The sequence below is a fragment of the Apodemus sylvaticus genome, chromosome 14 (genome assembly GCF_947179515.1).
Source record: "Apodemus sylvaticus chromosome 14, mApoSyl1.1, whole genome shotgun sequence".
NCBI lineage: Eukaryota > Metazoa > Chordata > Mammalia > Rodentia > Muridae > Apodemus > Apodemus sylvaticus.
Window position 1 is genome coordinate 13,572,043 of NC_067485.1, and position 25,317 is coordinate 13,597,359.

Below are 25,317 nucleotides of genomic sequence, written 5' to 3' on the forward strand. Positions count from 1 at the left end.
TTAATCAGTGTTGTGGTGGTTTGCCAACTCTGTGTCCCCAAGGTCACTGCAGTCTCATGTCCATTTCTGATAAGAGCCAGCTGTTGCCAAGTGATGCATTTTCCAAGTCTGTTTTGGCCCTGGAGAATAGATTTCACATCTGAAAGGATGCTCCAGTAGAATTATACTTCTCAAACCTTCCACGGGATCTGGCTTACAGATCAGACCACCATCTGTTAGCTTGGCTAACTATTGTATGCCCAGCAGAAGCCAAGGTGGGCAGCACTGTATCCTGAACTGCAGGACCATGGCAGCAGGTCCATCCACATTGCCTAGACATATGTATTAATATGCCATGCAGATGTAATAACTCCCTATGTATACAAGGTGGGGAGGGCTGCATTTCCCCAGCTTCTGCCTGAAGATGCATGCCCTCAAGAGCATCCTCCAGTTGTCCAGGTTATGGAATTTCCTGGAACCTCTAAGCTGGTGCTCCCCCTCATCTCACTGTTTGCTGATCCCACTCTCCACAGACAGACAGCCCTGCAGCACAAGTATCCCATACACGGTTTCCTCTCATCTCTGAAATCATTACAGCATCCATGTTACAGTTGTTGGTTGATAGCATATTCAGAGTGTTGAACCAGAGTTTGAATCCATACTTGTGACTCCCATGTGGGGTCCGGTGATTCTCCGATGCAGCTTCACATGCAAAGATGTTGAGGAGAGACGGCAGCCGAGGGGAAGGTTATATGCAATGGGAATTGGCAGTCTGTGTGTACTGCGTGCAGTGGCATGTAATCCTTTCCCAAGGTGAAGGGAGACATGAGTTAAATCTACCATCAAAAGATCCCTGTGGGAGGGAGAAATAGTATTTCCCCAGGGAGGAGTGACCTCATTTATTACCCAGGCTCGCGGGATCAGCCCTGAAATCACATACATGGAATCAGTACTAAACATACTCAGAGGGTTGAATTTACATAGGTGTGTGTGTGTATTTTATGTCTCCATAAAATAATGTCTTGTCAAAGAGCAGCAAGTCAGTAATGCATGAATTAGAATCCTCTTGAAGTCCAGGTATATTTTCCAATTGAGATTGAGAGATTGCTTCCTGAAAAGTCGGTGGAGCTAGGCTGTGGAGAATACATACATACAGACACACATGCATACACATACATATTACATATGCATACACATACACATACAGATATATCATCTCCATCTCCATCTACTCATAATAAAGAAAAAGAGGGCCAGGAATTTGAGAGGGAGTGGGTGGAATGGGGACATGGGATTGGTTAAAGAAGGAAAGGGAAGGGGAAATAAATTAATTATATTTTAAATAAACAGTAAAATTAAAAATATTCACATGACTAGAGACTGGGAAAGGTGTGAGTAGGAAGGCAGGGAGAGACGCCCGGCAGGCACAGGGAACAGTTGGACATAAAGTGTAACTTTCAATGTTCTGTAGCTTGGTATGGGGACAGTGGTGGAGAACAACTCTGTCTTGAAATAACTAGTATTGAGAACCTTTAACGCTCTTTGGCACATGTGATCATAGTTCTGGGTGACAGATATACCAATCATTCTGCTTTGATCCCTACACTGGGCACACCGTGTATGATTAATATGCATCAACTAAAAACTTTGAATCAAAGTTAGTTGCGGCCGTATTTAGGAAGTAGCTAGTGGTGCAGCTGAGGGTGTTTCCAGGGGCAGTGGGTGGGAGTAAGCCAGCTGGGAAGTGGAGAGAACCAACAGCCACTTGAGCAGGGGGTGGTGCCAAACTGGGGTGAAAAGGCCACATTCAATCCCACTGTGCCCCTCAACCTGCTCCCAACCTTGCAGTTCACAAGGGACATTCCCTTAGGGAAGCTTCCTGACTAGCTTCGGCTCAGTGGAAAACTCCTGACACTCCCGAATTCCATTTATCTGTTGCCAAGATGAAGGTAAAAATTATGCACACAGGGTGTACAGCATCCTCTCTATGGCAGCTATATCAAGGCACATTTTAAAAGATCACTGAAGAGACATTGAGGGTATTGGCAAGTGTCCCTATAAAATAACAGCAAGTCAATAACGCATGAATTAGAATCCTCTCGAAGTCCAGATGTATTTCACAATTGAGAGTGAGAAATTGCTTCCTGGAAAGCCAAGGGAGCTCGGCTGTGGGGTTAATTTTGGAAGGCAATTCCTGTAGGAGTCAAAGTGCCCATTAGAAGGGCGTTTGAAAAGCTGGAAACCATGAACTAGCTTTGGGGAGCCTCGGAAGCTGGTTTGAATTTTACTGTTGGCATTACCGCATTTCCGCTCCAGCAAAGCCTCATAACATGAAAATCAGAAATCCGCAAAGATGACCCTCGAACGGTGAAGCAAGCCACAGCGGTGTTCCTTTGGTTCATAATGAAACCGTGTCAGACAAATGGCTACTGGCACTGTGAATGACCTCCTCTGATGTGTTTATTAACTGGGATGCAGAGACAGCGGTGCTACACAATCGGTGTCCTACATAGGTTTGAATGATGCCCTGGTGGCTATTCCAGGATCAATCTTGTTTACTCTAGCCTTGTGGCTAAATTGACTGCCAGCAGGACTCTCTCAGGGGAGCTGCAAAAGCTTTGTCCAGAGCAACTCTTACCCCCCACCCCCACTCCTCTATCAGGGCCATAGGATCCAGGCTGAATAGGTGCAGGCCTTTGCAGAAGGGCTGCTTGTGGCTTTGAGGCCATTGCTGGAAAGTTTCCTTTCCTCTTTTGTCCACAGGGAAGGGAGGCTAGGTGTGAGAAAGAAGTATCCCGTGAACTTTCACTGACCCCAGCCTCAGTTCAAGTCTTTTCAGCAGCATTCTATTTAATTATCTTAAAGGCCAGAGTAGTATGATTATGTCCACCTTAGAGTTGAAAATTAGAAGTATAAGAAAAGTCATAATTTGTCCAATATATTTCTCTACAACATTGCCTTTTAGGGTCAGTGTTGGGTCTTGCGGGATATTTGAGCATATTGTGAACACCACGATTGTGAACTGGAAAAACCTTGTGGTGCGGCTCAGCCCTAGCACCTGCCTTTAACTCAAGAGCTTTCTGTTTATTATAAACAGGTTGATGGGGTGTGGCTCAGCCTTCCTTAGCACCCATTTCTAATCCAAAGAGCTTTCTGTAAACAGAATTAGATAAAGTCAACAATAGGTCAAGAGGCAGAGCAAGCAGTTAGCTGACAGGGAGAAAGTAGACAGGGGGCTGAACTTAGACACTGAGCTTTGTAAGATAGTGGGGAGAAGGAGAATGAACCTTTCCCTCCTGGGATGTTGGTGGCAGAGTAGGAAGGTCAGTCAGCTGGGTGCTTTCTCTGCCTCTCTGTGCTAGCAGGCTTTCACCAAAGCATCTGACTCCTGAATCTTCATTTGGAAAAAATAATAAAATTTTATATATATAATTTTCAGACAACAATTTACCAAAAGCACACTTTACTGGCATGAAATTAAAAATGGATTTTCTTAAACCGTGTGTCTTAATTCCATGCTGGAGTGTTGGATTTTAGATTATTATATGGTCCATACCATCTTGGACATCAGCTTTTGAGTTTTGTTTGTTTGTTTGTTTGTTTGTTTAATAAAAGGGATATTTTGTGGTCTGGTATTAAAAACAGAGTTAAGAAATTTAAAATGTTTTAAGTAAATACAAAGAGTTACTGCAGTTCAAGCTTGTTTTCTAAATTTCTAAGAACTGGAGTGGTTTGGAGCTAAGATGAAATGTTTGAGCAGGGTGGTGGCCCATGCTTCTAATCCCAGCAAAGACAGGCAGCTCTCTATAACTGAGTTGTTTTTTAGATTCTAGAGTTGCTATGAACTCTTTAATCCCAGCACTAGAGAGATGCATGTTTTCAATCTCAGTGCTTGGGAGGCACAGGCAGGCACATAAGAATTACAGTGTTTTAAATTTTAAAAGTCACTTGCAAAAGGCAGCCTGAAATTCAAAGTGAATGTCCTTTGTGATCTAAAAATAAATACATTTAAACCTTGAAATTATATATTATAAAGAGAAAGGGGAATATGGGTATATTTATCCACTAAGGTATATATATTTAGTTTCAAATTTCCAAAAGAAATTTTTTAAAATATCAATAGAAAGATAATAGTTTTTCTGTTTACCCCCTCCACACCCTCTCCCCCCCAAAAGAAGTTTTTGCCCTAGGAAAGATATAACCTGCCAAAAAGTTAACCCTCTAGAGTTAGGGATGGAGCAGGGATCTGATTTTATCTTTCCAAGACAATAAAAGCACTCAACCAACTCTGCTTCTTGGTCATAATGTCTGTGCAGAAATAGAAACCCTGACTAAGACACATGTTTTATTAATTTAAGACTTTTTTTGACAATGAGACATGTTAGCTCCTGGTAGCTCCCCTATTCTGCTTCAAAGAAGATGATGAGCACTGAAGAATCTCCCTATGGAGTTTGCTTTTAAATGTGACAAACTGCCACTGGGCAAGAAATTACCCTTGCTTCATCTATTGACAGTATGGTGTCCAAGCCGTGGATAAGCAGGACACAAAGAACGCTGATTACTCAACTTTTCCAGGACAAGGTAGAGAAGTCCTTCATAATTCCTGCTTTATAAGAAAAATCTGCCAGATATTCTGGGATAGTGCTCCAATATTGCAGAGGAATCTTGGGTGACTGTCCTGGTGGCCAGTTATTTCTACAGTTCTGTAAGCTGCTTGTTCTGCACTTCCTGTTTATTCAGGTAATATTTATCCTTCTCGGGTCTCTGATGGGGTTGAAGACTAGATAGTTATAGTCTCATGGTTAAGCTTAGGTTTTATAGAATTTAAGAAAAAGTCTAAAGTATGTTTTTAGGATGATAAATGCATGTTATGATAGAAATTGACTTGAGTATAGAACTTTGAACTCACCAAGATAGAATTGATAGTAGAGTACTTTTTCCAAATACAGACTGGGCATTGTGAATATAATTCTTACCTGAGAGTATATAGTTTACTGATGTTAGAGAAAGTCTTTTATTTACTCAAAAGGGGGATATGCTGCAGAATATGTGATCACATTGTGAACCCCAAGAAACCTTGTTGTGGTTTGGCTCAACCCTCGCACACACATGTAATTCAAAGAGCTTTCTATAAACAAGATTAACTGGAAGTCAATGTTGGGTCAAGAGATTGGACAAGCAACCAGATAAGAGGGAGAAAGCAGAAAGGAGGATGTTCAGTTTAGAAGGGTTTATAAGACAGTGTGGGAAAGGAGAAGGAACTGTTTCTTCTGGGATGTCGGGGGAGTAGGACGGTCAGCTTGGTGCTATCTCTGCCTCTCTGAGCTAGCAGGCTTCCACGGCATCTGGCTCCTGAGCTTTCATTAGTAAAACTGAATGTTGGGGATTTTGTTTTAAAAAACGGCAGTTTGGGAGTATTATGCATATACTCCCAAGGATGACCATGCAGTCAAATGTCGGGTATCATCTGGAGGAAGAAAGCAGGTGTCTGCCACATTCCTGTTGCTGGTCCAAGAAATTCTTTGATCTCCAGAACAGTCCTGTGATTCTTTTCTTCATTTTGGTCATTTTTCCCCCAAGAGCATGAATGTTTTCTCAGTAAATTCAAACCACTGATTTTTAATTTTTTCAGTTTTATGATATGTATGATTACTTGTCCACATATGCACCATATGTATGCAGTGCCTGCAAAGACCAGAGAGGGTGTTGGATCTCCTGGAACTGAAATGAGTACAGGTAGTTGTGAGCCACCATGTGCTGCTAAAAACTGAACCTGGGTCCTCTGTAAGAATAGCATGTGTTCTTAGTCACTAAACCATCCCTCCAGCCCCCGACAAGTGGTTTTTAACAGTGAATGATATCTAGAGCTGATCTAGAAAAGTTAACACACATACACACAAATTATCTTGAAATTTCAAAGAAAAATATTGGGAATTCATTAATCATTTTTAACCAAACAACATTATTAACAAAAGCAAATTTTGAATAGAAAATGATAGTTGGTTCCTCCAGATTTCAAAATTGAAATCCACTTAATAGAGCAAATTCCTTTTGCTCCTGTCTGTTCAAATGATGTTAAAAGAAATGTACTGAACACAGCTAATGGAAATGGTTATGTAGTGGAAATGCAAAAAAAAAAAAATCAGCTTTTAAAAGAAAAGTTCTTTAAGCTGTTTGTTCTGCACTTCCTGTTTATTCAGGTAATATTTATCCTTCTCAGGTCTCTGATGGGGTTGAAGACTTAAGTTTTTTAGGATTTAAGAAAAAAGTCTAAAGTATGGTTAAGCTTACGATTTTTAGGATTTAAGAAATTCCATAAGAAACTTCCATAAGAAAAACTCCAGAGTTTTATTTATTTATTTTATGTATGTGAGTACACTGTCACTGTCTTCAGACACACCAGAAGAGGGCATCAGATCATACTACAGATGGTTGTGAGCCACCATGTAGTTGCTGGGGTTGAACTCAGGACCTCTGGAAGAGCAGTCAGTGCTCTTAACCACTAAGCCATCTCTCCAGCCTACTTGACTCTTTTGAAACGGGGGTAGTGATGGATTCTTGCCTCAGATGAAGCTAACTCAGCAGTCGTGGGCTCCTGGCTGTCGTCAGTCACCAAAGCCACCTTGGACCGGTGCTTTCCAGGAACTTCATTTCACAAACCTGAAAAATGAATTCATGGAGAACATGAGGAGAAAAAGGAGTTTTATTAGAGAACGGATGTAAGAAAAAGAAAGCACTCATGGAACCCATACAGCAGGAGAGGGTCCCAGGAATGGGTTGCTACTGAGGGTCTCTCAGTCTAAGAGTTAATAAGGCTTTGCTAGGTTGTACATGAGAAGGTAAGCTGTGAGGTGCAGTCTCCCAATCCCTGATTTCATGTGCTTCTTCATCCTGGTGTCTGCAGTGGGGTTTCAGGCATGTCCCCCAGGCCAGTGAGGTACCTCATCTAGCCAGGTGCTCAGCAAGTTGTTGTGTAAAAGGAGACAGGCAATGGGGAGTCAGAACAGGAGCTGAGGCCCCTAAATACTTGGGACATTTGTGGCCTTTGGCCAGACAGAAATACAGCTGGAACCAAGGACGTTCCCAGCCTCTGGCCAGACAACACTGGTTGGCTGGTTGTCAAGGATGAGAGTGCTTAGTTTGGGGGAGGAGCCCCACCCCACCCCACCCCCCAAACTGCCTGAGCAGTTCCTCTCTTGTTCTTATTGCTTTTGGACATTGCATTGTTGAACACCAATGTCTATAAAATCAACTGGCACAGTAATGACCTGCCTAAAGCTTTAGTTGCTCTCAGTGACTTAGAAACATAACTACGTGGATTCCATTAACACGCACACCCTTCCCACTGCATGAGCTCCTCAGAGCACCATCCTTTCAGAGTTAGCCTACAACTATCCTAAAGTTAATGCAGGCTAAAGTCCACAATGGACTGACTTTCATGACTCTTCCAAACAGGCCTTCACAAGTCTTCATATATGTAGACACTCTTGTGCAAGAACATATGTGTACACTCTACAATCTGTTAAGTACAAAAAGGATTTTTTTTAGAATGTCATACATGCATATAATGTTTTAAACAAATGCACTTCATTCCCTCACCTGTCTGCCCTTACAGCTTCATGTGTTCTTTCTATAAACCTATGGCGTCCATGTTGCATGTGTGTGCATGGTGTAGAGCCATGTACCAGAGCATGGGCAGACTCTTGGGGGCTTCGTCCCTAAAGAAAACTGACTCCTCCTCCCCTAGCAGTCACCAACTGCCAAAAGCTCCTCTGTTGGGGGTGGGACTTCGGGAGCCCCTCCCTCCATCCACTTTGGGGTTTTGGCAAGCTGGGTCCTGGGTAGGTCTTGCTCATGCTGTCTCAACTGCTAAGAGTTCGTGTGCGCAATGGCTCTGTTGGACCCAGTAAATGCTGCTTCTGTGCAGACATTCATTACCTCTGGCTTTAACAAGATGTCTGCTCCCTCTTCCTCAACGATCTATGAGCACTGAAGGAAGAGCGCGTGACACCTTCCACAATTCTGAGACAAATGGAAGGCGTTCATGTTTGTCTGTTTTCAACTTTATCTAATGATAATTTCAGCAGAGCAATTTTCTCTTTTCTTGGTATTTGTTTGTTTGCTGATGCTGGTGTTTTTTCATTCCTCTCTGGGCATTTCATCCTTTCTAATCCAGCTTGGTACAACAGTACTTTGAACTGATTATGAGAGGCATGTTTTCACATAGAATAGTGTTTCCAGGCCTGAGAGTACTACAGTATCCCGGACAACAAATTAGTTTTGCAAGTGAGAGATAGCGATAGGGTAGAGAAAAGAATGAATAACATTGAAGTGAATCTCCCTAGAATATAAAACCATACCAATTTATTATCTTCTCTTGTCTTTATAGAAAGGCATGTGGTTTTATATGATCCAGACTTTGTTTTCTCCTGAGGAGAGACTTTAAAAGAATAGAAATAAATGCAGGTGGTGGTGGCACATGCCTTTGATCCCAGCACTCGGGAAGTAGAGGCAGGCAGGTCTTTGTGAGTTTGAGGCCAGCTTGGTCTACGGAGCAAGTTCCAGGACAACCAGGGCTACATGGTGAGACCTTGCCTCAATAAATAAATAAATAAATAAATAAATAAATAAATAAATAAATTTAAAGCAAAGGGAGAAGAAAAATATTTAAAAGAAAGAAGAAACAAACAGGCATAGGAAATTAGGAAGAAAGAAAGAGCATCTTCAGAGAAGCTGTTCTTTTTTTTTTAATATTTTTTTTATTCGATATATTTTTTGTTTACATTTCAAATGATTTCCCCTTTTCTAACCCCCCACTCCCCGAAAGTCCCGCAAGCCCCCTTCTCTCCCCCTGTCCTCCCACCCACCCCTTCCCACTTCCCCGTTCTGGTTTTGCCAAATACTGCTTCACTGAGTCTTTCCAGAACAGGGGGCCACACTTCCTTTCTTCTTGTACCTCATTTGATGTGTAGATTATGTTTTGGGTATTCCAGTTTTCTAGGTTAATATCCACTTATTAGTGAGTGCATACCATGATTCACTTTTGAGTCTGGGTTACCTCACTTAGTATGATGTTCTCTAGCTCCATCCATTTGCCTAAGAATTTCATGAATTCATTGTTTCTAATGGCTGAATAGTACTCCATTGTGTAGATATACCATATATTTTGCATCCACTCTTCTGTTGAGGGATACCTGGGTTCTTTCCAGCATCTGGCAATTATAAATAGGGCTGCTATGAACATAGTAGAGCATGTATCCTTATTACATGGTGGGGAATCCTCTGGGTATATGCCCAGGAGTGGTATAGCAGGATCTTCTGGAAGTGAGGTGCCCAGTTTTCGGAGGAACCGCCAGACTGATTTCCAGAGTGATTGTACCAATTTGTAACCCCACCAGCAGTGGAGGAGTGTTCCTCTTTCTCCACACCCTTCCAACACCTGCCGTCTCCTGAATTTTTAACCTTAGCCATTCTGACTGGTGTAAGGTGAAATCTCAGGGTTGTTTTGATTTGCATTTCCCTAATGACTAATGAAGTTGAGCATTTTTTAAGATGTTTCTCTGCCATCCGAAGTTCTTCAGGTGAGAATTCTTTGTTTAACTCTGTACCCCATTTTTTAATAGGGTTGTTTGGTTTTCTGGAGTCTAACTTCTTGAGTTCTTTATATATATTGGATATTAGCCCTCTATCTGATGTAGGGTTGGTGAAGATCTTTTCCCAATTTGTTGGTTGCCGATTTGTCCTCTTGATGGTGTCCTTTGCCTTACAGAAACTTTGTAATTTTATGAGGTCCCATTTGTCAATTCTTGATCTTAGATCATACGCTATTGGTGTTCTGTTCAGAAACTTTCTCCCCGTACCGATGTCCTCAAGGGTCTTCCCCAGTTTCTTTTCTATTAGCTTCAGAGTGTCTGGCTTTATGTGGAGGTCCTTGATCCATTTGGAGTTGAGCTTAGTACAAGGAGACAAGGATGGATCAATTCGCATTCTGCAGCATGATGACCTCCAGTTGAACCAGCACCATTTGTTGAAAAGGCTATCTTTTTTCCATTGGATGTTTTCAGCCTCTTTGTCGAGGATCAAGTGGCCATAGGTGTGTGGGTTCATTTCTGGATCTTCAATCCTGTTCCATTGATCCTCCTGCCTGTCACTGTACCAATACCATGCAGTTGTTAACACTATTGCTCTGTAGTATTGCTTGAGGTCAGGAATACTGATTCCCCCAGACTTTCTTTTGTTGCTGAGAATAGTTTTAGCTATCCTGGGTTTTTTGTTGTTCCAGATGAATTTGATAATTGCTCTTTCTAACTCTGTGAAGAATTGAGTTGGGATTTTGATGGCTATTGCATTGAATCTGTATATTGCTTTTGGCAAAATGGCCATTTTAACTATATTGATTCTACCAATCCATGAGCATGGGAGGTTTTCCCATTTTTTGAGGTCTTCTTCCATTTCCTTCTTCAGAGTCTTGAAGTTCTTGTCATACAGATCTTTCACATGTTTGGTAAGAGTCACCCCAAGATACTTTATACTGTTTATGGCTATTGTGATGGGGGTCATTTCCCTAATTTCTTTCTCAGCCTGCTTATCCTTTGAGTATAGGAAGGCCACTGATTTGATTGAGTTGATTTTATAACCTGCCACTTTGCTGAAGTTGTTTATCAGCTGTAGGAGTTCTCTAGTGGAGTTTTTTGGGTCACTTAGGTAGACTATCATGTCATCTGCAAATAATGATAGTTTGACTTCTTCCTTTCCAATTTGTATCCCTTTGACCTCCTTATGTTGTCGAATTGCCCGAGCTAGTACCTCAAGTACAATATTGAAAAGATAAGGAGAGAGGGGGAAGCCCTGTCTAGTCCCTGATTTTAGTGGGATTGCTTCAAGTTTCTCTCCATTTAGTTTGATGCTGGCTACCGGTTTGCTGTATATTGCTTTTACTATGTTTAGGTATGGGCCTTGAATTCCTGTTCTTTCCAAGACTTTAAGCATGAAAGGATGCTGAATTTTGTCAAATGCTTTTTCAGCATCCAATGAAATGAACATGTGGTTTTTTTCTTTGAGTTTGTTTATGTAGTGGATTGCATTGATAGATTTCCGTATATTAAACCAACCCTGCATTGATCATGGTGGATGATCGTTTTGATGTGTTGTTGGATTCGGTTGGCAAGAATTTTATTGAGTATTTTTGCATCGATGTTCATAAGGGAAATTGGTCTGAAGTTCTCTTTCTTTGTTGGATCTTTGTGTGGTTTTGGTATCAGCATAATTGTGGCTTCGTAGAAGGAATTGGGTAGTGTTCCTTCTGTTTCTATTTTGTGGTATAGTTTGAAGAGTATTGCTGTTAGGTCTTCTTTGAAGGTCTGATAGAATTCTGCACTGAAACCATCTGGTCCTGTGCTTTTTTTGGTTGGAAGACTTTCTATGACTCCTTCTATTTCTTTAAGCATTATGGGACTGTTTAGATGATCTATTTAGTCCTGATTTAATTTTGGTATTTGGTATCTGTCAAGGAAATTGTCCATTTCCTCCAGATTCTCCAGTTGTGTTGAGTACAGTCTCTTGTAGTAGGATCTGATGATTTTTTGGATTTCCTCAGTTTCCGTTGTTATATCTCCCTTTTCATTTCTAAGTTTGTTAATTTGGATACTTTCTCTGTGCCCTTTGGTCAGTCTGGCTAAGGGTTTATCTATCTTGTTGATTTTCTCAAAGAACCAGCTCCTGGTTTTGTTGATTCTTTGTATGGTTCTCTTTGTTTCTACTTGATTGATTTCGGACCTGAGTTTAATGATTTCCTGTCTTCTACTCCTCCTGGGTGAAATAGCTTCTTTTTGTTCCAGGGCTTTCAGGTGTGTCATTAAGCTGGTAATGTATGCTCTCTCCATTTTTTTTTTTTTTTTTTTTTTTTTTTTTTTTGGAGGCACTCAGGGCTATGAGTTTTCCTCTTAGCACTGCTTTCATTGTGTCCCATAGATTTGGGTATGCTGTGTCTTCATTTTCATTGTGTTCTAAAAAGTCTTTAATTTCTTTCTTTATTTCTTCTTTGACCAAGGTATCATTGAGTAGAATATTGTTCAGTTTCCACGTGTATGTGGGTTTTCTGTTGTTTTTGCTGCTATTGAAGACCACTTTTACTCCATAGTGATCTGATAGGAGGCATGGGATTAGTTCAATCTTCTTATATTTGTTGAGGTCTGTCTTGTGACCAATTATATGGTCGATTTTGGAGAAGGTACCATGAGGTGCTGAGAAAAAGGTATATTCTTTTGCTTTAGGATAGAATGTTCTATATATATCTGTTAAATCTAATTGGTCCAAAGCTTCAATTAGTTTCATTGTGTCCCTGTTTAGTTTCTGTTTTCCTGATCGGTCCATTGAGGAAAGTGCAGTGTTGAAGTCACCCACAATTATTGTGTTAGGTGCAATGTGTGCTTTGAGCTTTAATAAAGTTTCTTTTACGAAAGAGGGTGCCCTTGCATTTGGAGCATAGATGTTCAGGATCGAGAGTTCTTCTTGTTGTATTTTTCCTTTGACCAGCAAGAAGTGTCCCTCAGAGTCTCTTTTGATGACTTTGGGTTGAAAGTCAATTTTATCTGATATTAAAATGGCTACTCCAGCTTGTTTCCTGAGACCATTTGCTTGTAAAATTGTCTTCCAGCCTTTTACTCTAAGGTAGTGTTTGTCTTTGACCCTGAGGTGTGTTTCCTGTAAGCAGCAAAATGTAGGGTCCTGTTTACGTATCCTTTCAGTTAGTCTGTGTCTTTTTATTGGGACATTAAGTCCATTGATGTTAAGAGATATTAAGGAATAGTGATTGTTACTTCCTGTCATTTTTGACGTTATTTTTTAAATTTGATTGCTTAACTTCTTTTGGGTTTGATGAAAGGTTACTATCTTGCTTTTTCCAGGGTGAAGTTTCCCTCCTTGTATTGGTGTTTTCCTCCTATTATCCTTTGTAGGGCTGGGTTTGTGGATAGATACTGGGTAAACTTGGTTTTGTCATGGAATATCTTAGTTTCTCCATTTACGGTGATTGAGAGTTTTGCTGGATATAGTAGTTTTGGCTGGCATTTGTGGTCTCTTAGAGTCTGCATGAGATCTGCCCAGGATCTTCTAGCCTTCATAGTCTCAGGTGAAAAGTCTGCTGTGATTCTGATAGGTCTTCCTTTATATGTTACTTGGCCTTTTTCTCTTACTGCCTTTAATATTCTTTCTTTGTTTAGTACATTTGTTGTTTTGATTATTATGTGACGGGAAGTATTTCTGTTCTGGTCCAGTCTGTTTGGAGTTCTGTAGGCTTCTTGTATATTCATGGGCATCTCTCTCTTTAGGTTAGGGAAGTTTTCTTCCATAATTTTATTGAAGATATTTGCTGGCCCTTTAAGTTGTAAATCTTCACTCTCATCTATGCCTATAATCCTTAGGTTTGGTCTTCTCATTGTGTCCTGGATTTCCTGGATATTTTGGGTTACAAGCTTTTTACATTTTGCATTTTCTTTAACTGTTGAGTCCATGGTTTCTATGGTATCTTCAGCATCTGAGATTCTTTCTTCTATCTCTTGTATTCTGTTGTTGATATTTGCATCTATGTCCCCTGATTTCTTCCCAAGGCTTTCTATCTCCAAAGTTGTCTCCCATTGAGTTTTCTTAGTTGTTTCTACTTCTGATTTTAGGTCCTGAATGGTTTTGCTTAGCTCCTTCACTTGATTATTTGTGCTTTCTTGTAATTCTTTAAGAGATTTTTGTGTTTCCTCTTTCATGACCTCAGCCTGTTGACCAAAGTTCTCCTGTATTTCTTTAAGTGTTTTTTGTGTTTCCTCCTTATTGGCTTTTGTATTCTCCTGGATTTCTGCCCCTGCAAGCTGCCCCTTCCCAGGTGGCCTCTGGTGCACAGCTTACCTCCTGCACTGCCTGTAGATAGGGTGCTGTTGCCCAGGCTGTTCAGATCCTGAAGCAGACATCTGAAGGCTCCCGCTGGGGCCTGCTGGATTCACCGGAGCACACCGACTTCTCCCTGCTGGCTGTCCGGAAGCCCCTCTTGCCTCTTGCAGGACCTGGAGATGTGGTGTTGCCGCCGAGGCTGATCTGGATCCGGAAGCGGAGAGGTCTGAGGGCTACCGCCAGAGGCCTCCGGACTGGAGCCTAAGCTCTGTGGCACAGGAGCAAGCTTGCTGTGAGCTCCCAGACTGCCTCCGGGTGCACACCAGGTCTCTCGCACTTCCTGGAGACCGAGTGCTGTGGCCCAGGCTGTTCAGATCCCAAAGCAGGCACCTGAAGGCTCCTGCTGGGGCCTGCTGGGCACACCGACTTCTCCCCACTGGCCGCCCGGAAGCCCCTCTTGCCTCTTGCAGGACCTGGAGATGAGGTGTTGCCGCCCAGGCTGATCTGGATCCGGAAGCAGAGAGGTCTGAGGACCACCGCCAGAGGCCTCCGGACTGAAAAGCTGTTCTTAAGGATTTGTCACAAGGAAAAAGTTGGGCTTGCTAGGGCACTAGAATTAGTAGGCCACAGCGTTGGTCACACTGCACCCATGCTGTTCTTGGGAAGGTGCAGCTCCTTTTCATGTTAATGTATTCTTCTGTGCTCTGTAATTTTATTCTGTTCTGTTACAACAGGGTAGAGTCTCAGGTATGTGTCCAGAGATAAGAGACGGGGCGAGCGAGATGTGACTTCTGCATCTGTAGAGACCTTGCTTTTCAAGCTTGTGGTGGGGAGTGGCTGTTGCTAACTGCGCTCTCCATGCCCAGCCCCCACCCTCCTGAATTCACGCTCCCCCACCAGTGCCGAAGGGGAGTAAATTTCCATCTTGATGAAGTTCATTCCCAAAGCAGAGTCCACCAACAGCCTGAGCAGCAGGCAGCGCTCTAATGGCCTGTCACCTTTTATACTGACAGCCTCCCTAATAAGGAGGATTGATTGCTGGGAAATGAATTGACTCAAAACAAATAATGTTTCTGATGTTCCCCTTGTTATATAGCAGTTTCCTGTGAATGAAATATTCTCTGCAGAGGGAGGAATAGGCTTCTGATACTCGGGAGGCAAACAAAACTTCAGGGTCTGGGAGGGTGGCAAATTGACAATTTAGAAGACTCCTCAGCTTTATGGATGCAGTTGGGAGCTGCTGTGGGAGGAGACGTTCACCAGTAGAGTTACAGAGGTTCTTGGACCTGTGGAGCTGCCTGCACTTTGTGCAGAGACATGCAAGGTTGCATCTTCCATGCATTATCATCTGCGAGGGGCAGGGCTTTTCAGCGATGCAGCTGCTTTTGAGTCATGCCTTCTTTTGCAACTTCTATGCATACTGTCTTAGTCAGGGCTTCTATTCCTGTACAAACATCATGACCAAGAAGCAAGTTGGGGAGGAAAGGGTTTATTTAGCTTACACTTCCATATTGCTGTTCATCACCAAAGGAAGTCAGGACTAGAGCTCAAGCAGGTCACGAAGCAGGAGCAGCTGCAGAGGCCATGGAGGGATGTTATTTACTGGCTTGCTTCCCCTGGCTTGCTCAGCTTGCTTTCTTATAGAACCCAAGACTACCAGCCCAGGGATGGCACCACCCACAAGTCTTTCCCCATCCCCCCATCACTAATTGAGAAAATGCCCCACAGCTGGATCTCATGGAAGCATTTCCTCACCTGAAGCTCCTTTCTCTATGATAACTCCAGCCTGTGTCAAGCTGACACACAAAGCCAGCCAGTACACATACCCATTAGCAATCCCAGTAAAAGCTCACTGGTTCCCCAAGTTGGATTTGGGTGTAGTTGCTACTCATGTCGGTTCTGGATTCTCTTTCTGGAGTGAATGAATGCATGTGCGGTGTATCTCCCTGTCTCCACAGGAAAAGTCTCCCTCACACTGTGTAGTCTTCAGCAGCTTCCCCGGGGTTTCCTCACAGCTTCAGTCATTAGTGTGGCTTGTCGTTGGTCCTTGAGGATCTTGCCTCTGTCTATCTGTCATACGCAGTTGTTCCTGCTCGTTTCAACTTTTCCAACAGTGACGTTCAGTGCAAATGCATCTGATCCTGATTTTCAACAGCACTATCCACATCTATAAAAGGGCACCAGGAACAACCCACCAGGAAGCTACAGGGCACAGTGCTTAAATGGCACCAGCTGTAATGAAGGGATCTGGCTTATTGCTGCAATGTCCCAAGAGCAACCACACCCCATCTTTTTCCCCATTTCATCGTGAGAACATAGAATCTCTCCCTTTCACCAGATCCCCACAATCAATAAAACTCAAAATACCTCTAACTCCAGCCTGGAGATTAAAAAACCCTTAATTTGCCCCTGCTGTAATAAATATGCCAGAATTCTTTCCTTGTCAGCTACATATTTCCCTTAAGGAAATTCTAGAAGACAAGAGTTCAGTTCTCCTGGCTCCAGGCCAGCTGTTGCTAACATCTGAACAGATGCCCAAATCCTGTCCTCATTGTTCACTCCTGCAATGTCCTGAATGATAAAGAAGCTGGGAAAAAGGCAGCGGGAGTCTGCACTGACAAGAAACCCAGAGCAGCTAAAGAAGAAGCTGAGGAGGAAGCCAATGCTGTTGTCTACAGTAGGGATACAGGGTGAGCTGAGGTACGAGATGAGGTAAAGAACAGGACAGGTCAGACCGATACACAGGAGGAAGGGTGGATGGATGGACAGATGGGCTAGTGGATGGATGCATGGATTGATGGATGGATGGAGGGGTGGATGGCTGGGTAGGTGAATGGATGGATGATGGATGGAAAAATAGATGGATGGATGGATAGGTGAATGGATGGATGAATGGCTAGATGGATGAGTAGGTGGATGGATGATTGGATAGATGGATGGGTAGGTGGGTGGGTGGATGGATGGATGGATGGATGGATGAGTGAATGGATGCACAGACTGATGGATGTGTGGATGGGTGGATGGATAGATGGATGGATGAATAGGTGAATGGATGGATGAATGGATAGATGGATGGGTAGGTGGGTGGATGGATGAATGGATGGATGAGTGCATGGATGCATGGACTGATGGATGTGTGGATGGGTGGATGGATAGATGGATGGGTGGATGAGTGGGTGAATTGATGGATGGATGAATGAAGATCAGCTCGATAGATGCACAGGAGGATGGATAAATTGATGGGTGGATGGATGGGTGGATGAGTGGATGAGTGGAAGAATGGATGGATATCAAGTCCAAAGAGATGAAAAAATATGGAGGGATGTCAAGTCCAGATCAGTGAATGGGAGAATGGATGGTCTACATGAATGAGAGAGAGAGTGGGCAGACAACAATTTGAGTATGGTATATTGAAAGTGGGGAACCTGTTGTTTCTAAAACAAAATCCCAAACTTCAATGGACCAAATGAAGACTCAGGAACCAGATGCTATGGTGAACACCTGCTAGCTCAGAGAGGCAGAGAAAGCACCCAGCTGACCTACTCCACTGAAGTCTCAGATAAAAAGCCTTTTCCCCTTCTCCACACTGTCTTAAATACCCTTCAATTCAAAGACCCTCCTTTCTCTTTTGGGGTTTTCTTAGTCCACTCCCTGTCCGCTGGTTGCTTGCTCTGCCTCTTGATCTCTCATTGACCTTACTTAGCTCTTGTTACAGAAAGCTCTTGTGTTAAATGTGTGTGCCAGGGCTGAGCCACACCACAACAAGAAACAGATTTTTCCAGTTAACAATGTGATCTAATGTCTTGCCACAGACCCAGCCAAACTGAAGCACCAGGGATCATCAGAAGTAGCTGCCTGTTGGTCCTCAACACACATACTGTGTGGTCAGAGGAGAGGCTCTTGGAGCCATTGTCATCATAGTGTTGGGTGTCTTTCTGTGGAGCCTGGATGAGTGTTACAACTTTCCCTTGATCAGCTGTGTCTTACTGGTTCTCCGGCCTATTTTTTTTCTAATTTAATTTTAATGCCCATTGCTCCTACAGTCCCAAGTCACCCAATAAATTTAAAGTGGGACACACTTTCTACTTCTAGTAAAAGCAACTATGCTAAGTAGGTAGTGCCAGATAGACAGTGCAAATCAGCGTCTACCCAGATAAAGAGTCATTCTCTAGCTTTAAAATGGAGTCGAAAGTATAAAATGGAGTCTTGGGGCAAGACCCAGTCTGAGAAAACACAGTCATACACATATGGAGTAATTTAGGGCAGGATACAATGTCACCTCAACAGTAGCTTGTAGTAGCCTTGTGATTCCCAGAAGAGTCTTTAGGGATGGGTTTATATATTTGTAATTATTTTATAATTTCGTTCATGTGTATGTGGTATTTTGAGCATATGTGTCCCAGACACCTCTGCCCCCCTACTCATCCCCTCCCTTACTTTGTTTAGCCCCTTTGTCCTTGTCGGCAGTCTCACTTTTTTTTTTAATGTCATGCATACATATATGATTGTACACCTCTGTATCAGATCTGGGAACCACAAAGGAGAGAAATCACACCAGTTTGTCTGAGACCAGCTTTTTTTGTTTGTTTGTTTGTTTTTGGTTTTTTTTTTTTAATTTTTGTTTTGTTTTCGAGACAGGGTTTCTCTGTATAGCCCTGGCTGTCCTGGAACTCACTCTGTACACCAGGCTGGCCTCGAACTCAGAAATCCATCTGCCTCTGCCTCCCAGAGTGCTGGGATTACAGGCGTGCGCCACCACCGCCCCTTTTGAGACCAGCTTAATGTGACAAAGTGGTTCATGCTCAGCCAGAGAGAGTCACATCTGGTCACACACATCTGACGGCAAGCATTTGCTTTGGCATGCTGAGCACCGAACACAAATTCACACAGGTGACTCTGCAAGAAAACACCTAAGATCTGGACCTGTAGGGCCTGTTTGGTTTGTCTTTTGAGTGTCTCTACTGAGCATCTGGTGGTCTCCGTGGCACAATGCTGTGCTGGGCGGAGCCCACCCAGCAGGAAGTAGATCAACCTCTGGGCCAGCAGGAGGCATCTACAAATGGCCTTGTGCCCCAAAATAGCTAAGGTCTATACACTGCTGACCTCAACCATTGGAACTGGCCTTTCTTGCTGTCACTCATTCTGGGACAATTTACATGTAGGGCTGAGGCATCGCACATCTGCAGGGGCAGCACCCACATCCCAGGCAGTGGGAACAGTTCTGATCCTGCTGGGCTGCAGTTTTCCACGTGGCGGCCCAGATGGCATCTCACCGGGGAGGAGAAACGGAGACAAAAGCAACATGGACGAAGGAGAGGGAGAGGCGCATCTGCGCATGTGCGCATCTACAGAAGACTCGGAAGCCCAGCCGATCCGCAATCTGCGGCTACCTACCCTTACAGTAAGGAAGCCAGTTGCATTGATCTCGCTCGTGCCAGGGAGACCAATCCAGTCTCTATACAATCAACTCAGCTGCTTGCTAAAGGGTAGACAAGATAAAGGGTAGATAAAGATATTTAGACTCCCTATGGCCTAAATATCTCCCACCAGGCCCCACCTCTAAATGATCCAACCCTGTCTCAAAACTGGGACCAAATTTCTAGCCTGTAAACCACGAAGGGCAAACCCTAGCCACACTGCAGGGCGCAGAAGCCCTGGCGAGCTCCATCACAGATGTATCTCACCTCCTCTGCACATGCCAGACCTCCATGTAGAACACATGCGCACATTCGTTCAGCCAGGAAAGTAATGTGCTCCTTTTGTGACCCCCCCAGCCCCCATCCAGCTTTCTCTGGATGCCCGCAGCATCTCTGAGAGGGCTGAACCTCACTTCAAGACTTCCATTCTAGATCTCTGGCACCCGAAGCTGCCTATGTCAGCTGGCTCCTTTCTGGGTTGGTGAAGATTTCAAACAGACAGTAATTCCTGGGTCTCTACATCTCCTAGGCCTGCTTCCTGGAGGGAAGTGCAAGCCACATGCGGGTACCTAGGAGAGAAAGAGTGGAGAAGGCATTGAGGGCAGTGAGTTGAGGCTTAAATGTCTTTTGAGTTACCTGCTGGTGGAAGAGAGGGAGGGAGGCACCCTGGGGTGGCTAGGTGGAGGCCCTATGCACGCCCTCATTTCTAGGCTTCTACCACTTGTGCCCCAAGGCAAGAACCATCATTCCTTCCTCCAGTGGCTCCCCTCTGACACCCCAACGTCCACATTATCATCTCCCTCGATGCCCTTGCATCCTTCTGCCCCCCGGGGAACCGTCTAAGTGGCTCACCTGGCAGGCAGAGCGCAGGCACCAGAGTTTATGGAGAAACAGTCTTATGCAGTCGCTGCCAAACCGCCCCGCGGAGGATGACAGACCTCCCACTTGCAGAGTTTTCGCAAACCTTTAAAGGTTACAGTCTTCTACCCTGCAATCATCCCACAGACACTGTCAAGAACATCACCCCGGAATGAAAGCCGGCAGCGAGCAAAGTTCACACAGAAGAAGGCTGCCAATCTCCAGGGCACTGCGATGAAAGCTGAGGTATGAGCCGTCCTGAGACTGGAAATTGACAGTTGGGGGCTCACACTCAGGGAGGGGCAAGCATCTCTCTCCTGGTCTCCTCTGTGTGGCCTGTTGGGTTGGTCAGACCTTGGGCTTTGGTAAGAAGTAAATGCTCTAAAGTTTAGCTCTGCAGCTGAATGATTCTGAGCATCTCTGCACCTGCTGCCCAGGTATCTTCAGGTCACTGTCCTTGTAAATATGCTCGGGAGCAATGTGTGGATACGATCCGGTACTTACATCGAGGAAGGCTGGGCTACAGGAGTGTGAGGCAGATAGTCCCAATGCATCCACAGTCAGGATGCAGAGATGGAAGCTGATACTTCCTTCTCTTTCTTCCTGTTGTTCATACCAAGATGCAAGTCCCTGGGGTGGCACTGCCCACACTCAGACCTGTCTTCCCACTTCACTTAGACTTGTCTGGGAACATCTGCACACACATATCCAACCAGATGTGCGTTTCCATGGTGAATCCAAATCCAGTCAAGGTGATACTGGAGAGTAACTGTTACACATTTCCTCTGCAATGACTTCATCTCCTCTGCAAAATTGTACAGATAACTCACAGCTATTATGAGTCTTTGAAGGGCTAGATCATAAAATCGGCTTTCTTCAGAGCCTGGGAAATGGCAAATTTTTGCTAACAATTAAAATTATTATCAGTGTTTATGTGACAAATATCCATCAGATAACTACCTCAAACTTCCTGGAACTGCAGAAGGCCCTGAAATTAATTGGAAGAATTTGTTATAAGCCCAACAATGTAAGCTCATCTCAAAGCACTGCTTTTTTTCTTCAATTATCCTTGTTAGCCTACTCCTGAAAAGCATGGGTCCATTCCAATGTCACTACTGACTCAGTCTTAGTGGACCACAAATAATCAAGTAGAAAAACAGGGGTTTTCAGACAAAGAGATCAAAATTCACATCTCAGACTGTGTGGTGTTTAGCAAGTGACCTCAACGTTCTCAACTTTAGTCTCCTCAGCTACAAGATATGAACACAAACACCCTTAGCTTTGTTTGGAAGTTATCAAAGAACAATATAAGGGCCAATAAACACACACACACACACACACACACACAAACAAACAAACATTTTTATTTTATGTGCAAGAGTATGTATCTGTTTGGCCACCTGTGTATCACAGAACATGTGTATTTCACAGTGTGTGCAGTTTGTGGGAGTCAATTCTCTCCTACTACGGTAGAACCCACACTTCAATCATTCTTCTAGAGGTGCAGGTCACTGGTGGAACACTTGATTTCTGTGCATAAGCCCGGGTCCACTCCTAGCACTGCAAATAAAATCCTGCCGATAACCCTAGAACACAGTCTCTCATTTTACTAACCAGGTACAGTGCTGCAGTTCTCCAGGAGTTTCCAGGCCAATACCATCAGTGCATTCTTCCTAGCCACTCCTGGCACACGCAGCTCAGTCGAAATGTTCATCATATACAACCCTATCTGTGTTTGAAACCCAGAGTAAGATTTAAAACACCAAGAAAAACCTTTCACTATTAACCTGGCATCTCCCACTACTTTCTGATCAAAACAACAGTGTGTCAAAGAAGCTGCAAAAGAAGCTGTCATAACAGAAAAAGGCAAAGTGGTAGTCTGTCTTGGTCACATGGGCTAGGGGACTCCATCCAGGACTTTACAGAAAGTACGCAAGGAGTCAAAGAAGGTCCTGAAGGAGTCATGAAGAAAGGAGACAAGGAGGAAAGCAGGTAAAGAAGACATAGAGGGAAGGAGGGAGAGGAGGGGGGAGAAAACAATGATGGAGGGAGGGAGGAGTGGGGAGGGAGGAGGAGTGGGGAATGGCAGTCCTTTATGGTCTTGGTTACAAACTATCCAGTGTTCTTGTCTGTAAAACTTGCACTCACTATCCAGATCTGCCTCCTGTGGTCCTTGCTATAGCTTCACACAGTTCCTGGCTACAAACTGGAGTCACTGGCTGTTTACAAACTGATCTATGGTGATCACTGTCGGTATATAGAAGAAATGGAGAATCAGGAGCATCAGGAATCAAAGAATCAAGGCTAGAAATGCCCAAGCAAGATCCCACTTGGATTGTCTTAGATTTCTTAAGCTGGGGCCCTTTATTTGTGCTAACCTCTCCCTCTCCCTCCCCCTCTCCCCTTCCCCTTCTTCCTCTCCCCTTCTCCTTTTCTCCCTCTCCCACTCCCCTCCCCTCCCCTCCCACTACTCTCTCCTTCCCTTCCCCTCCCTCTCCCCTCCCCCTCCCCTCCCATCTAGCTCCCCTCTCCTCCCCCTTCCCCCTTCCCCTCCCCTCTCCACCTGTTTCCCAAGCCCCAGAAGCTGCCCAGGCCCAGGTAAGAATGTGAAACTCAAAAATACCCTGAGCTATGTATCGGTGCTTTTATGGCTGTCAGTACAGCAAACTAGCAAACAGAAGAAACGAGCTCCTTTGGTTTCTAAAATCTCTTGACTATTTCAAGAAAGGCATAAAGCTACAGACTCATGCCAAAGCTACCCTGAAGTGGGCGTTTCCCTGGCTCCGCTCCTGGTCTTGCTCATTTTTTTGCCTTGGCTCTTTCTGCAGCAGTGAATGGGAAGAGAGAAGATCCTGGGTTCCGAGTGGTGTAGAGGAGCAGCTGCCTCCCCGCCCTGGTCACGTGGCTAGGGTGAGCAATGAAGGAGAATTCGTACTTTGGCTGAGCTCTCTGTCGGTGTCTCAACTTCCTGTCCATTGTGAGACAGACATGAAAATCTTTCCCAGTCTAATTACAGTGAAAGGGAGTATTACACTAACCAGTGTCTTCTCAATCTATTCTCTTACATTTTATCTGTTTTTATTAGGTATATCATGTGTGTGCACGGGAGCACAAAGGCACACACATGCTGCATGCTGCATGCTTCTGGAGGTCAGAGGGCGTCTTCAGGTGCTGCTCCTTGCAGGCTTCCTCTCTGTGGGAGGCTAGCTCTCTTGTTGTTTGCCACATGCATACTCCAGGCTTGCATGCCCATGATTAGGGGATTGTCTGTTTGCATATGCCATCCTGTTGTAGGAGTTCTGGGATTACAGACACAGGCCATTAAGTTTTCACAAGGTTTCCTGTTATCCAAACCCAAGTCACCAGGCTTGCATGGAGGACGCTTTTACAGGCTGAGCCACCCTCCCCCTGCCTTTTCTTTAATACATAAGGAAAGATGCAATGGCATGGATTTTAATGCACTAATGGGTCTCAGATTGGTCACTGGGTATCATCGGTGCTTTGCTGAGGATTCTTGGCAGTTTTCATTTTTTAAATGGCTTATGCAAAGCTTGTGTGAATTTTCTATGATTGCCTTGTCTGCTTAGGATCTGAAGGCCGTTTTTCTTCCAAAAGCTGAAAGAGGCACAGATTTGGTTCAAACCCAAGGAATTAACTTCCATTTCCTAAATGGTCCTAATAGTACTGGATTTACCCCAGCTGCTTCAGTGTGAGTGGGAGGAATGGATAGAAAGCCCAGTTTCCTCTCTGGAGTCTGAGCAAATCTACCCGAGTCAGCAGCATGGTGTACAGGATTGACTCTAGCTTTGGGGAACCATGTGGGGCTGAGCTGTCTGGTCCAGTGGATGGTGGGAGCTGATGCCAGCCATTAGGGATCTGGTCACTCTATCTCTGGTGGAAAATTGGAATTGCAGAATTGAGAACTCAACATTTTGAATTCTGAAGAACCTTAATTATTCTTCAAGCCCCATGCTCCACTGCATGGGTGAGGAGACTAAAGTAGACCTGGTGTCTTCATCAATTTTGTGTGGCTAGAGCAAATCACCCACATCTGGGTACTTTATGAGGTGAAGAGATCTATGTGGCTAATGGCTTTGGGGCTGGAAGTCTGAGATAGTGTGGTTCTGTGTAGTTGGCCTCTGTAAAGACATCACAGTGAAGAGGTTAGCTCAGGAACTTTGGAAAATTTCACCAGACCCCTCCCCTCCTCAAGAGAAATGTCATAGAGCACATAGGCACCTCTCCCCTCCGAAAGGCAGAGGCTAATTACATTCCTCAGACCATGGGGGTGGGGTGAGGTGGGGGGTGGAGACCAACCATTGGCCACTTGCAGGTGTAGACACATTCCATGACCAATCGACCAACCAACCTTTGGCCACCTACATACAAGGGAAGTCCTTCCTGCCTCATTCTCTAAAGACCAATCAGTTTAAAAGTCACACTGCTCTGACAATCAGACTCTGAAAACTGTATAAAGACTTGCAGAACGGGCTGCGCGAGGTTGTTTTCTCTCTCTCCTTCATGTGCAGGGCGACCCCAGCATGCTGGAACAGTAAAATTCTCCCTGCTTTTGCATTGATTCCTGGTTCCGTGTTGATCACTCCAGGGTCTCTGGTAGTTAAGGCTCACCAGAGTCTTACAATAGTGTAGTACCAAGGCATGGATAGCATCATGGAGATGGAGCAAGCAGGGGATAGCCTGAGGAAGCCCATCTCACTGCGGAACAGCCCGTGTTAACCAAGCCAGATCCATGAGAAGGGAACTCACACTTGCTCCAAAACCTTTAATTCTTCTTAAAAGCCAATACTTCTTAGAAAAACTAAGCACCCCCTGCCCCCCCCCCCCCCCGACCAATACTGTTCTACTGGGGTCAAGCTACCAACATACAACCCTTTGGTGATAAATCACAGCACAGGGTGAAGCTGACTGTGTTAGCAACAGACCCAGACCTTAAGTCCCTTTCTACATCCTTCTTTCCTTCCTGTACAGCTGGGTGCTAACCCAGTGTGTCAAAATAACTAGCAAGAGGTATGGAGGGGCAGCACTGAGGTTAAAGAAGAACCAAGGGCAACATTCTCTCTCTCTCTCTCTCTCTCTCTCTCTCTCTCTCTCTCTCTCTCTCACACACACACACACACACACACACACACACACACACACACACAGTGTGTATGTATATTAATTA